Below are 12,065 nucleotides of genomic sequence, written 5' to 3'. Positions count from 1 at the left end.
TAGTATTTAAGGCGTTTGTTCTTCGGCAAGAAGAGTTTCCCACGAAGAGTTGATGATAGGACCGAGTCGAGCCTGGGACCCGGCGTTGATGAATTTGCTATATTTGAAATTCCTTTTTTTAAAAACGTGTGTTTTTTAAAATGCTGCGTGCCTTTTAGCAAATACTTCGCCGAGTCCCCACAAAACACAAATTAAGGGAAATCTTAAATCCAATATTTAAATCCATATAGAAAAAGTACTACATTTTTTTTTATATTCCACTTATTTCTTAGTTCTTATAATATAATTTCATATGTGTGTATATATAACGAATAAATGTCTACATTTGTATTTGTTAAACTTGAGTTTCGTTTCTTTTTTGACTTTTTAATTCAAAAATTGTGATTTCCAAATTGATCAATTACCAGATTACATTTTTTATTCTTTGATTGAAGCGTGCCAGACCCGTGGACCTACTTCAGAATCTTAAAATCACACCGTGATTACCCGAGAAGTTTCCCTTGATAGGGGAAGACCTTTCCCATTGTTTTGGCTTCCAATAGGGGACCTTCATCTCTCCGAGGGTTGTATGCTGGTCCAAGGCCTTGGCGACATCAATTATTAAATTGCCATTTGATTCAATTTGTCAAGAATGCCTGGAGCGAAATGTCTTGCGAGTAGATATGGTTAGGCACTTTAAAAAAAAAAAAAAAACTCATTCGCAGCTGTTCCCCCCTAATTCTTCCCGTTTTTGAATAAAACCTACGAGCAGCACCCTCATAAAACATTCCGAACAAAAAAAAGAAACACAATAATAAGTAAAACTGTTTCCGGTTTTGGGACACGCAGTGACCAACACACCCCTGATTAGTATGTTTGCTTTAAAAAATACATCTACATGAGAGTGTAGCCCGCTGAAAAAATGAGAGAAAAGCGCGATAACAAAAACCCAGCATGGTCCGGTGAGGGTCAAGTCCGCAGGGTCAGCAGCTGCTGTTGTAAAAAATTCCAATCCAAAATCAAAATCTATATACATTAAGCCATAGCGCTATTGATTAAAAGTAGCCACACCCTGAGGCGCATGGATATCTCCCGTTTTCGGCAGTTAATTATTTGTCACGTGTCCATGCAAATTTCGTCTCATTGATTACGTACAGACATCCGATACTTTTACGGGCGCTGCTGCAATTAAAGATTGGGCCGCGGGGGTTGCTGCCACGGACTCGGCCCTCGGACCAGGGGATGGTAGGCAAATTTCATAAATATTTTTCCGACATTTTTGCCCAAATCTTTTCTATTGAATTTTGATGGCAATTTGGGAAAATCGTCTGGCAGCAATTTTTAGGGCGCAAAGTCAGCCCCGACATATACTACCCCATGGAGTCAGGTCAGTCCCAGTTCCCCTCCCAGTCCCCGTACCGATACTATAAGGGTGTTCCCTCTATTTGCATGCTTAAAAGTGAACTGGAAAACTGCAATTTATGAAAAATCAAATGAAAAGGAAAGAATTGCATTCGCTGAGGGTGATTTAGCCGGAATCGCATCCCTCTTACAATATGAGCAAATTTTGCTATGCAAATTCTCGAATTATTTTTGGGTCCCTTCCTGGGTTCTGGCAAATGATTTTCCATTCATTTTATTTCGTTCAAATTTTCCTATAATTTTCCACCCCTCACAAAGATGAAGAAGAAGAGCGCACAAATCAAAAAAAAAAACGCAAAGAAGAAGACACTTTTTAACATTAAAGCTAAATAAATTTTACAAAAACAAAGATGAAAATTGCAATGTACCTTGAGCATTAATCAAAATTTTGTATGACCTCAGGCGCAAGTCTGATGGGGTCAGAGGGCAAAAACCATGAGAAAAATCAAAAATACAATTTTATTAGAACTAAGCAAAACGACACAAAATCAAAATAAAAACAAAAAACTCAAGAAAACTCTTGATACATATTTTAGTTGTAAATGTAAGTCAAACGAAAAAATGCATTCGAAAATTATTATTAATTCCAAATGTTGAAGTTGATGAAAGAAACGAAGGAGAAGAGAAGGAGAAGAAGAACGAGAATGGGAGAAGAAAACGATGACAAGAAGAGAGAAAAAAACAAATGCAAACCAAAGACGTGAAAGAGCGCAAAATCAAAAGCCACGAGCAAAAATCAAAACAAAATTATATTTAAACGAAATCAAAAATCAAAATTATATTTAGCAATTGGCAAAATGTATGAGATATATACACAAAAATATATCTATATACATACATATATATATTATATATATTTAACAATTTTACTTTGTTATTATGTAAAACTATGTGTGAAACCAAAACTAAAAACTTTAACAAAAATTATTTATATTACGAGTATGTGTAAAATGTGAAAGAGCAAAGAATCAAAATGGAGGAGAACGGAAAACACATTTTTCATTTCATTGTAAGCGAGCATTTATCAAAAATTGTATGTGTTTTAAATTGATTATATTAAATATATATACAAATACATATAAATATATGGACCAGTGTGTGTGTTAATGGGAAGGTATTCAGATCCTTAGCAGATCCAGTATCCCAGATTAGTGTCTACACTATCTTTTTTGGGGAGCAGAGACCTTTCAAACGCAGAGATGGAGCTGCTATCTTTTTTTTCTTAGTTAGGGTATCTCTCACCTTTCATAAATATACTTACTGCTCCTGCTGTTTGTTGATCTGCCTCTGCCTCCGCTTGTGCTTGTGAGGCTTGTTTGTGGTACGAAAACTGTGCTTACGGTTCGACGGTGCTCAAGCAATTGCACTCAGGTACAAGTGCCATCATCGTGTGCTTAAAATGTGCTTTGGTCGCCCTGTGATTCCCATTGAAAGTCTGGCTGTGGGAGAGCGACTTGTCTAAGCTGATTGTGTGGCCCTTGAGACGGGATCTCTGTGCCACCCCAAGTAAGATTCATATCTGCTATTCGAACATCGTCCACTACCTTCCTGACATGGGAAAAAACTCAACTTTTGCGAGTTTTGACATTTGCTTTCAGCTTTCCAATATATCGAAGGGAGAGGAAGGGAAGAAAAGGACAGGGCAGCACCCTCCAGCTACAAAAGGCGGCTTCCTTTGGCTTGTTGCTACCCTCCTAAGCATTAAAGGCATTGCGAAATCAAAGTATATCAATATTTGTATTACATGAGGCGCACACAAGAACAGACACACTCTCCACTCCACTCACAGGCATCTCTCACTGTAATGGCCAACAACAAGGCCTGTGGAAATGTCTTATCAATAATTTTTGTAAAGAATGCGACGAAATCAATTCCTAACAGTACCAGGGGATGGAGATACTCTATAGGTGGATATGGCGATGGAGAGGGGGAGATGCGCGTTGGGCGCGTGTTCCTGACAGCTCCATAGTTTCCGTGTCCCGCCTCACTTCCTGTTGCCAAAAAGGAGAAGAATGAAACTGTTCATATTTCCCAAGCGGAAAAGAGAAAGCCGGGTCTGTATATACTTTTGGTGGAGTGTAAGTATTACCATGTACATAAATATGTATAGAAGAAATTATGTTGAAAGTAGATAGTGTTTACTAGATACAGAGAAATACAAAGTTAAGTGACAGCTATATGTATAAATAGTTGGAACTTCGGAATCAGTTTGGAAATTCATTTTGTGACTTGTAACGGATGCATTCACAGGTATAGAATATTGATTATATAGCTGAGATTTTCTATATGTACCTATGCATATATTATTGCTAATGGGCTCCTTATCTATCCTATCCGTCATAGCAATCGCTCAAAACTTCCACAATTTAATTACTATTTTCAACGTTATTCGGATGGTTTCTGTGTGGAAAATTAGTTTTTAATCGATTTGACAGAACTTCACACGCAGCGAAGCCATGGCTACAAATGACCCACGGACCGACTGACCAGGAACACCCATTTGAACGCCATTAGAGGGCCACCTCCCAAATACCCAATAAAGATAAGTACATACATACATATGTGCGTATATACTCGCATACTGGTATACTCCTATATGTGTGTATGTGTACCTATAATTTCAATTCTCAATTAAATTGTTGAGGCGGCGCCGGGCGCAAACAACAATTTTTGTTGTCACCATATGCTTGGGCAACGCTTTCACTTTTATTATACCCTTTAATGGGCGACTGCGAAGATATGTTGGACTGACGGGAGTATATGTACATACATAGCTGCGAGAAGAAATATCTATATCTAACTTAATATGAATTTAATTTAAATATAAAATATTTTCATATTAGTGAAAAACCTTCCTTATACAACTTCCACTTTCGGAGAAAATCTATTGGTTAAGATAGATCTACGTGTAAATATTAAACTTGCATGTTTTTTTTTCCTGGGTATTTAAAGGACAGTAATCAAATAAAATAGAAGGGTATTGCAACATCGAATCTCTCACCAAGACCTTTCGTTGCTGAGTGTTTTTTGGGACTTCGTTTCGTTGACCACTCGCTGAGTCCTTGGAACGTGTCAAAAAACCCCAGACGCAGAACGAAAGCAACCTCAACAACAACAACAAACTTTAATAATTTAACTTATGGATTTTTTTGTGGGCCCCGGGAATTTCGAGGGGTAAGTATTTGTTATTTCGTTTTCCCATTTTCCAAATGCCTATCAAGACGATGGTGAGGGTGAGTTTTTCATTTGTATGTGCCTTGGCATATGCACATTAGTCCCGAAAATACGGCAATTTAAATAAATGACGCAAAAGGACACGCCACGCACCAAAGACGTATGACACAGGGTATAGGGCTATTGTAGGGTAGTCGCTACTAATGACTTTTTAGAATGCGACAAAAAGTATTTTTTTAGTATCACTTTGCATATCTACATTTTCACTAATTCCAAACTCGATAAACAAAAATTTTCAGATAATTTCCACTAACAGTGTTGCCTTGGTCGCTTATCCTTGGTTGCCTGATGATAAGGCCTGATGAGGTCCTGAATGACCTGTTCCGTGACCTGCAGACCGATGCTGGAGTAGCCGGCCCTGGCGAGCAGATCCTCCTCCTCCTCCAGCACAAATAAGTGTGGATTTCCAATAAGAGGGAGTCGTTGCACCAGCAGAGCGTTGGCATCGCGCCGGAAGAGATCCATGGCCCGATATTGGGCCATTCGGGCCTGCACGTAATTCTGTTGCGTAAGCGGGTCTGAGAGGTCGAGGCCGTCGCCCGACTTGGGCAGACTCTCGCTTGCCTGGTCCAGCTGCATCACCAGGCGGCGCACAATAAAGTTGGCAAACCGCCGACGCGCCCTACGCTTGAACAGCCTGATAACCCACTGATGGGGCGAGAAGCACTCGAAGGCTATGCAAAACATCAACGCGAACTTGGCAACGATCTTTGGCAGGAATAAATGCTCATTCAATAGCGTCCTTGCCATCGCACACCAGTAGAACAGATCGCAGGAGTGAAAAGTCAGGCTGTAATCCAGTATGATCGTGGTTAGAAGGATCAGCGCATGGAGGAGCCCCAGTACAACGTGGTGGCGCTGGATCCATCCGATAACGAAGATCATTATACGGCGTAGGATATGCATATTTGCAACCGAAATTTTTTATTTCACTAACAACAAAATTTTACTATACAAATCATTTGGAAATTATTTAGGATAGTTAAGGCTATGATGCTAGATGATTATAATAATGGATAATAAGATGGATGGATATCTTGAAGGAGAGATGTGTTGTTGAGTGGATATTTTGAGTTGTACAAATCGGGCTTTATAGATTTTGCCGCTGAATGATATTTTAGAAGATAAGGCAGTTTTCTCTTAATTTCAGATAAGAATAGATATCCAAATGATATTGTTTTGTCTCTAAAGTAGTAATATGTACTCGTATAAGTAGATATAAATTATTGTTACCTGGGCGGTCATCCCTTAGCTGTGAAAATTCCTCCTTAAGCATCAATTTTGAGCATCTGTAGCCCTGAGTCGAGATATATTTCATGGTACTTTAAAGAATCATCCAAACATGCATGGATCTTTATGAAATTGTACGACCACGAGCAGATAATTTACTCGTAATCCTTTTATTTCTGTAGCGAAAAGAACCCCAAGGATACCTTTATTTGACATATCTATTTTGCATACCCGTAAGTACTTATGAATGACATCTCACCAATCTGCAGGTAAAGAAGTCCAGATATATGTAAGTACATGTATCCAACCGAGAACTAATGAGCGATTTCGGTTCAATTTTAGTTTCGTTTTGAGATTTCGCTCCTGCCCTTGTTGGTCCTGGTCCCTGGTCCTTTCCTTTTCAATTGGATACACACAGCCTCAATTCCATGTGCGTGAGGGGCAGTACGGAAAGAGCAGGAGGAAGGAGGCGGTTCAACGGGCGTTGATGAGGAATAAAACTTGTCAGGAGAAAGGAGGCAAAGGACACACACGCACACACACGCACACAAACACATGCCTCCTGTGTACTTGTATGGTTACGTTATGTTGCAAGGAGAGGGAGAGAAAGTGGTGATACGAGGGGAAAAGGACATCGGGGCAGGAGGCAAGTGGCAAGAGGCAAGAGGCAGGGCAGGAATGGCAGCGAACGAACGGAAGCAACAAGAGGGCAAATAATTTTTTCCCCTGCACATGAAAGTTGAGAGAAAAATACGAAGAAAATTGTAATTTTCATCAACAAAACACCAAAAAAAAACAAGAAAAGCAGAAACTTCTTCCAGCTTGACCTTAAAAGAAAATTAGATGCTCGTGTTGGGGATTCATTCATGTGTGTGTTTGTGCGAGAATATATGTATTTAGTAGTAGAGTATATGTATATGTATATACTATATATATATATATGCGTGGGCATGTGTGTGAGTGATATCGAACAAAATTCCAAAATAAAAAGAAAAATTTAACGCAAAAAGGCAAAGTTCTGGTTCTGGTTTTGGTTCTGGGGAGTGTCCGAGCTGGGATAAGGTTGCCGAAGGAGAGGGTGGAGAACGGGGTGCGGGGTGTGCAGGAGAGTGTGTGTGTGTGTGCCTGAGACTTCTCCAATTTCTCGGCTAACCAGCTGGACTCTGGACTCTGGGAAGTGCAAGAGGATGAGGGTGGTCCAGACTCTTGTCCCTTTTTCATGGCTGGGAAAAACAGGGGGATATACTCGTACATATGTATGCTAAAGTGAAAAGTAGTAAATTGAACTTTCTTCCTCTTCATCTGCTCCGGCTTTGTGGGGTTTTGTGCGGTCTTGTGGGCCTCTGTCGCTGTCCGGCTTGGTTTTTATATTTTTGTGGGCAATTTGTACTTTGTCTGCGCGTTCAGCACTTTTTGCAGTTGTTGCTTTTGGCTACTTTTCCACTTTTCTTTTCACTTTCGTTTTACGGCTTTCCATGTGTGTGCAGGGATTGTGGAAATTTCTGGGAGGAGGAAAATGGGCATGAGAATGGGATTTGGTTTTGCGGAATTCTCGGGGCTGGGCGCATTCGTTATTTATCGCTTTGCAAATTAAAGTTGAGCCGCATAAAACTTGCAAAATTATTTATAGCAATAAATATTAACCAATCCCACGCCCTCACATTCCCAGACTATCCCCAGAAACCTTAATTAAAAAAAGGAGCAAAAGAAACTTGTCAGGATAGTCGGAGGAGGAGAGGAGAAAGAAGAAAGAAAGAAGCGGCATATAAAATTCTATCCGATGTAACAGCCGGGAATTGGGAAAAGAAAAGGGGAGGAGTGAGGGGAAGAGGAAAATCCATGCTGATGAAGTGAAAATCATAATGTCAGGATGGACTTGACAGCTAATGGCGGCAGCAAAAACAATATCCACATCCTGCCGTGTCCTTGTGCGAGGAATTTCTGTGCAAAAAAGTGCGAGTGTAATTACAGTGGAAACTCCCTGCAAGAGTTTTTTATTTAACAGGATGGATTCCTCTATAAAATTCCTTTTATATTCAACTAAAGGATAGGGATACATCCTTAAAATCTACAAAGTTGGCCAGAATACAGTTTCGCGCTGTTCCAAGCATATAAAGAAATCTCTTACTCCTAGAGATGCTTCACTGTATCAAATGATGACAATAAAATTGCTTTGCCCGGGTATTCGTCTCCACATGTACATATGTGTGTGTTTCTGTGTGTGTTGCCATGGCTGTGTGGGTGCGTGTCAGGAATGACAGTCGGGAAAGCGACTGCTCGACCAAAAAAAATCTATGCTTGACTCACCCACACACCCATCCCCTCTCACCGCCACTTTCCCCTGCAGTGATTTTGCAATGAAATTCGATGGCCCCGCAAGGCGATGGAAGTGGAAGTTGGTACGATATCAGCCTCATTATGGAAAATCAATAGAAGAGAAACGTAACTTTAGACTATGCCAGAAAGAGAAGGGGAAATTGATAGAGAATAAGATGGAGAGAAAGATAGAAGTAGAAAGAAAGAGAAGGGGAAATTGATAGAGAACAGGATGGAGAGAATGGAAGAAAGGAGAATGGAATAGAGAGAGATGGAATAAGTAGTTCAATGATATGGACTACGCATTAACTAAAATTTCGATACAAAAACGAGCTGCTCCTCTTCCCATCCCCTTCAGAGCAAACAAACAAAAAAAGAGGAAAACAAAATTAATTAATTTATGTGCCAGCCCGAATTTTCCATGGCAATACACACACACATACACACAAACACAAGCACACACAGACAACAATCTATAGATACTCGTACAATTTTTCCAATTTCAACGTCATCCTCTAACAATTTTTCGTCCTCATTCGATGTCGTTGTCGATGTCGGTTTCGATGCCGTTGCTGTTGTCGGCTTCGACTGGAACTCATTACGAAAACATAATAACAGAATAAATATTGAAAGAAATGGCATAAAATTATAAAAGCCTTGTCCAAAGGCAAGCAGAAAGTGGGCCCTCTCCCAAGCCAATCCATTCTATAGAGGATGGAGTGGCCCCCAATCTTGTCCTCGCCCCCAAAGCGCCAATAAATTTCCTGAACTATCACACGCTCACAACCACAAATACATTCGCACCCAGCCACACACACACACCCACCCACCCACACAGATACTCGGAGTGCGTAAGCTGCTTACGGCTAAGAGCGCGAGTGTATCTGTGTGTGGTCAGACTTTGAACGTGTGTCTCGGTCCCCGAAGCTTAAGATATCCTGCATCTGACAAAAACAGCTACATATATGTTTATGATATAGTGGCGTGATGTGATTATATGTAGAACGATATTCAGGAGAACAAGTTTGAACATGTTTTGAAAAACCAAAAAGTTTGCTGTTCTAAGAGCTGCTTCAGAAACGCTGCCTGCGCTGCTTTTTTATTGTAGCTAACAATAAACATAATACCTTCTGAAAGGGCATAAAAAATAGGGCCATTACATCCCCCTCAATCTCCAGACAATGTCTATTATTCTTTTATCTCAGAAATGTTCCAGAACAGCAGCCTTCACTTGCCAGCGGAGAAAGTGGTCCGCATCGAGCGGCCATTTATCAATTATTGTATAAATATCGAAAATATTTATTTTTAATTTTCTTTAAGCTGTCCTCTTAAGCTTCCTTAACATTAAGTAAGTCAATACTATGAAAAAACAAAACATAGAAAATTTCAAAATTGTTGCCCTTAGGTAAGACCATGATCTCCCACAGTGCTTAAGAATTGGAATAACCAACAGTATACCCTCAAAATTTTACACATTTTCAGGCGGCGCGTGTCTTGATTTAAAACCCATATTTAGTACTAACTCACAGACCATTCAACTGAACCACAAAAAGAGTCACTTTTTACACAAAAAAAACACCCAATAAATGTTTCTTATCTTTAACACCCCAGAAAACCGGGAAAAAAACACGGATAGGGATAGGACCCCTAAGCCTTGGGCAAACACAGACGCGTGCGCCAATAATATCGAAATCGAATAAGTAAACAAGATTCATAAAAAAAACTATAAGATACAAGGCCTTCTCGTGTGTGTGTTTGTGTGGCACGGGTGGTTTGTGTTTTTAAAAACCATTCGTAGAGAACCACCAGAGAGGCAGATCCTATCCAGTGCCCCGAATGGTGGCAGCTGCTGCTGCTTGTCCTCTGTGAAATTCAGACGCGTGTGAAGCGTGTGTGTGCCCTGGGTGCCGTGCCCCCCCAAAAGATGTTAAAGGAATCGAAATAAATTTCATTCGAGTTTACAATTCTACGTAGTAGAACCCTCTCGAAAGGGTTGTCGTTGTCCGCTGCAATCAATGGCCCATCGCATAATGCACATGGCACATGGCAGATTGGACAGTTTTCCAAGCACAATTTTTCTCGTTGAAAATGTGTAAAATTTTACCCCAAAAACGAAAGAGGTCAGGTCACCAAATTACTTTTGAGCGCGCATTGCAGCGTCAAATCAAGCGAATGAAAAGTAAAATCCATGCATGATACGATATAAGCCATAAGGGGGAAGACTCTGTCCCTGCCCCATCCCCTGCCCATAGAGAAAGGGGTTACGGGCCATAGGGTAAGGGGTAAGTGGTGCGGGCTGTGAACCCTTGCCCATTGTAAAGTTGCAATTTTCTATGGATAATGCGAAATTTCCAACGTAAAAAAAAAGGAAAAATAACAAAAAATTTCTTGACATTTTTCGCATAAAAATCTCGTTGGGTCGAGGGTTAGGGGCAGGGGTAAAAAGGGTCACCACTCATTGTGTAAATAAAGGATCAGCATTGGGATCCGGATCGATGCAACCAACTGTCACACGTCCATGCGAAATTAATAAATTACATTTTCTCCTTTCTTTTTCGCATAAAAATGTGTGCCAACTTTTTAGCCCAAAAAAAAATAAGAGGAAAATTTAATTTTTTTATTCGGGTGCACATGGTAGCAGCGACAGGGCAGGGGCTGTGCCCGATGAAGGGGTTGCGACACATTAGCTGATCTGAACCTATTAATAAGCGTTGCCAACCCCGGGTGCGACCTCGCGACGCATCGCCTGACACGTGGGTCAATGTCGCCCGACCTGAGGCGACAGTGGCAGCGGCAGCTTCCTCCTTATTCTGACAGGCGGCACAAAAAATGGGTGAAAAACTACCATAAAAGAACCAAAAAAAAAAAAAGAGGACAAAAAACGGAAGCCCGTTAAAATTCTCACTCGATTTGAAATTGGAATTTTTCAATAAATTGGCACAAAACCTTGGCCATTCTTTGTTCGGCAGGCAATAATCCTCTTAACTGCAGCGCGACTGTCGCAAAATTGTGACAAAGGAAATGCTGGAACTGGGAAATAGGGGTACCAATGCTGGTGGCTTTGTTTCTTTCTCCATATCTCCAGTTGTTATTGTTGTTGTTTCTGGCACTAGTTCAATAAATGAGATTTCGTTCGGAACGAGGGCCAGCTATGCATACATATTTCGTATAGCAGAAGCCTCCCAGGCTAAGCCGTTAACTAGGACTGGACCAAACATTTTGGTGATTACTCAAAGAAAAAACGACAGCCAAATCGGTCGAAACCTAATGTTTATATTTCCCTTAAATGTGATGAAGTTAATCATAGGATTATCCCAAAGACCCAACAGCTTAAGCCTCTCAGAATTTTCACTATTTCTTTACAGTTTTTAGCATAGTATATTGCTAGTATTAAAATATAGAAAAATCTATAATATATAATGTAACTATAATATAAAATGCATTATATAATTAAAAAAGGTTACAAATCTCAGGGACAACAATTCAGATACCAAGACTATATGGAAAGTCAAAACAGTTTGCGTTTTCTACACTTCCATTCCATTCCAACAAAAAGTAGAGATTAAGATGTACAAGTGTGAGTGCCAAATTTTAGAAAATATAAAAAAAAAATTAACTACAAAGGAAATAAAATATATAAATAATAAATATATTCAAAGGCCTATGTACAACCCCATCGGATAGAGACAGATTACTTCAGTGGAGCAGTGGGCAAACCGACTATCTATTCGCATAAATATACGCCGTCTTTCGTATTATCAAAGACTATGCAACACCTCGTCTCTGACCGCGGTCCGCTTCCTACTCAGCTTCGTCTGTTCAAATTGTCTGGGCAGCTGAATCTGGGACCGGATTCCTGCAACAAATATAAAGGCGCAGAAAAT

This window comes from Drosophila persimilis, unplaced genomic scaffold (genome assembly GCF_003286085.1).
Source record: "Drosophila persimilis strain 14011-0111.01,24,50 unplaced genomic scaffold, DperRS2 tig00000700-arrow-arrow-pilon, whole genome shotgun sequence".
Classification (NCBI taxonomy): Eukaryota; Metazoa; Arthropoda; class Insecta; order Diptera; family Drosophilidae; genus Drosophila; species Drosophila persimilis.
This window is presented reverse-complemented; position numbering follows the sequence as displayed.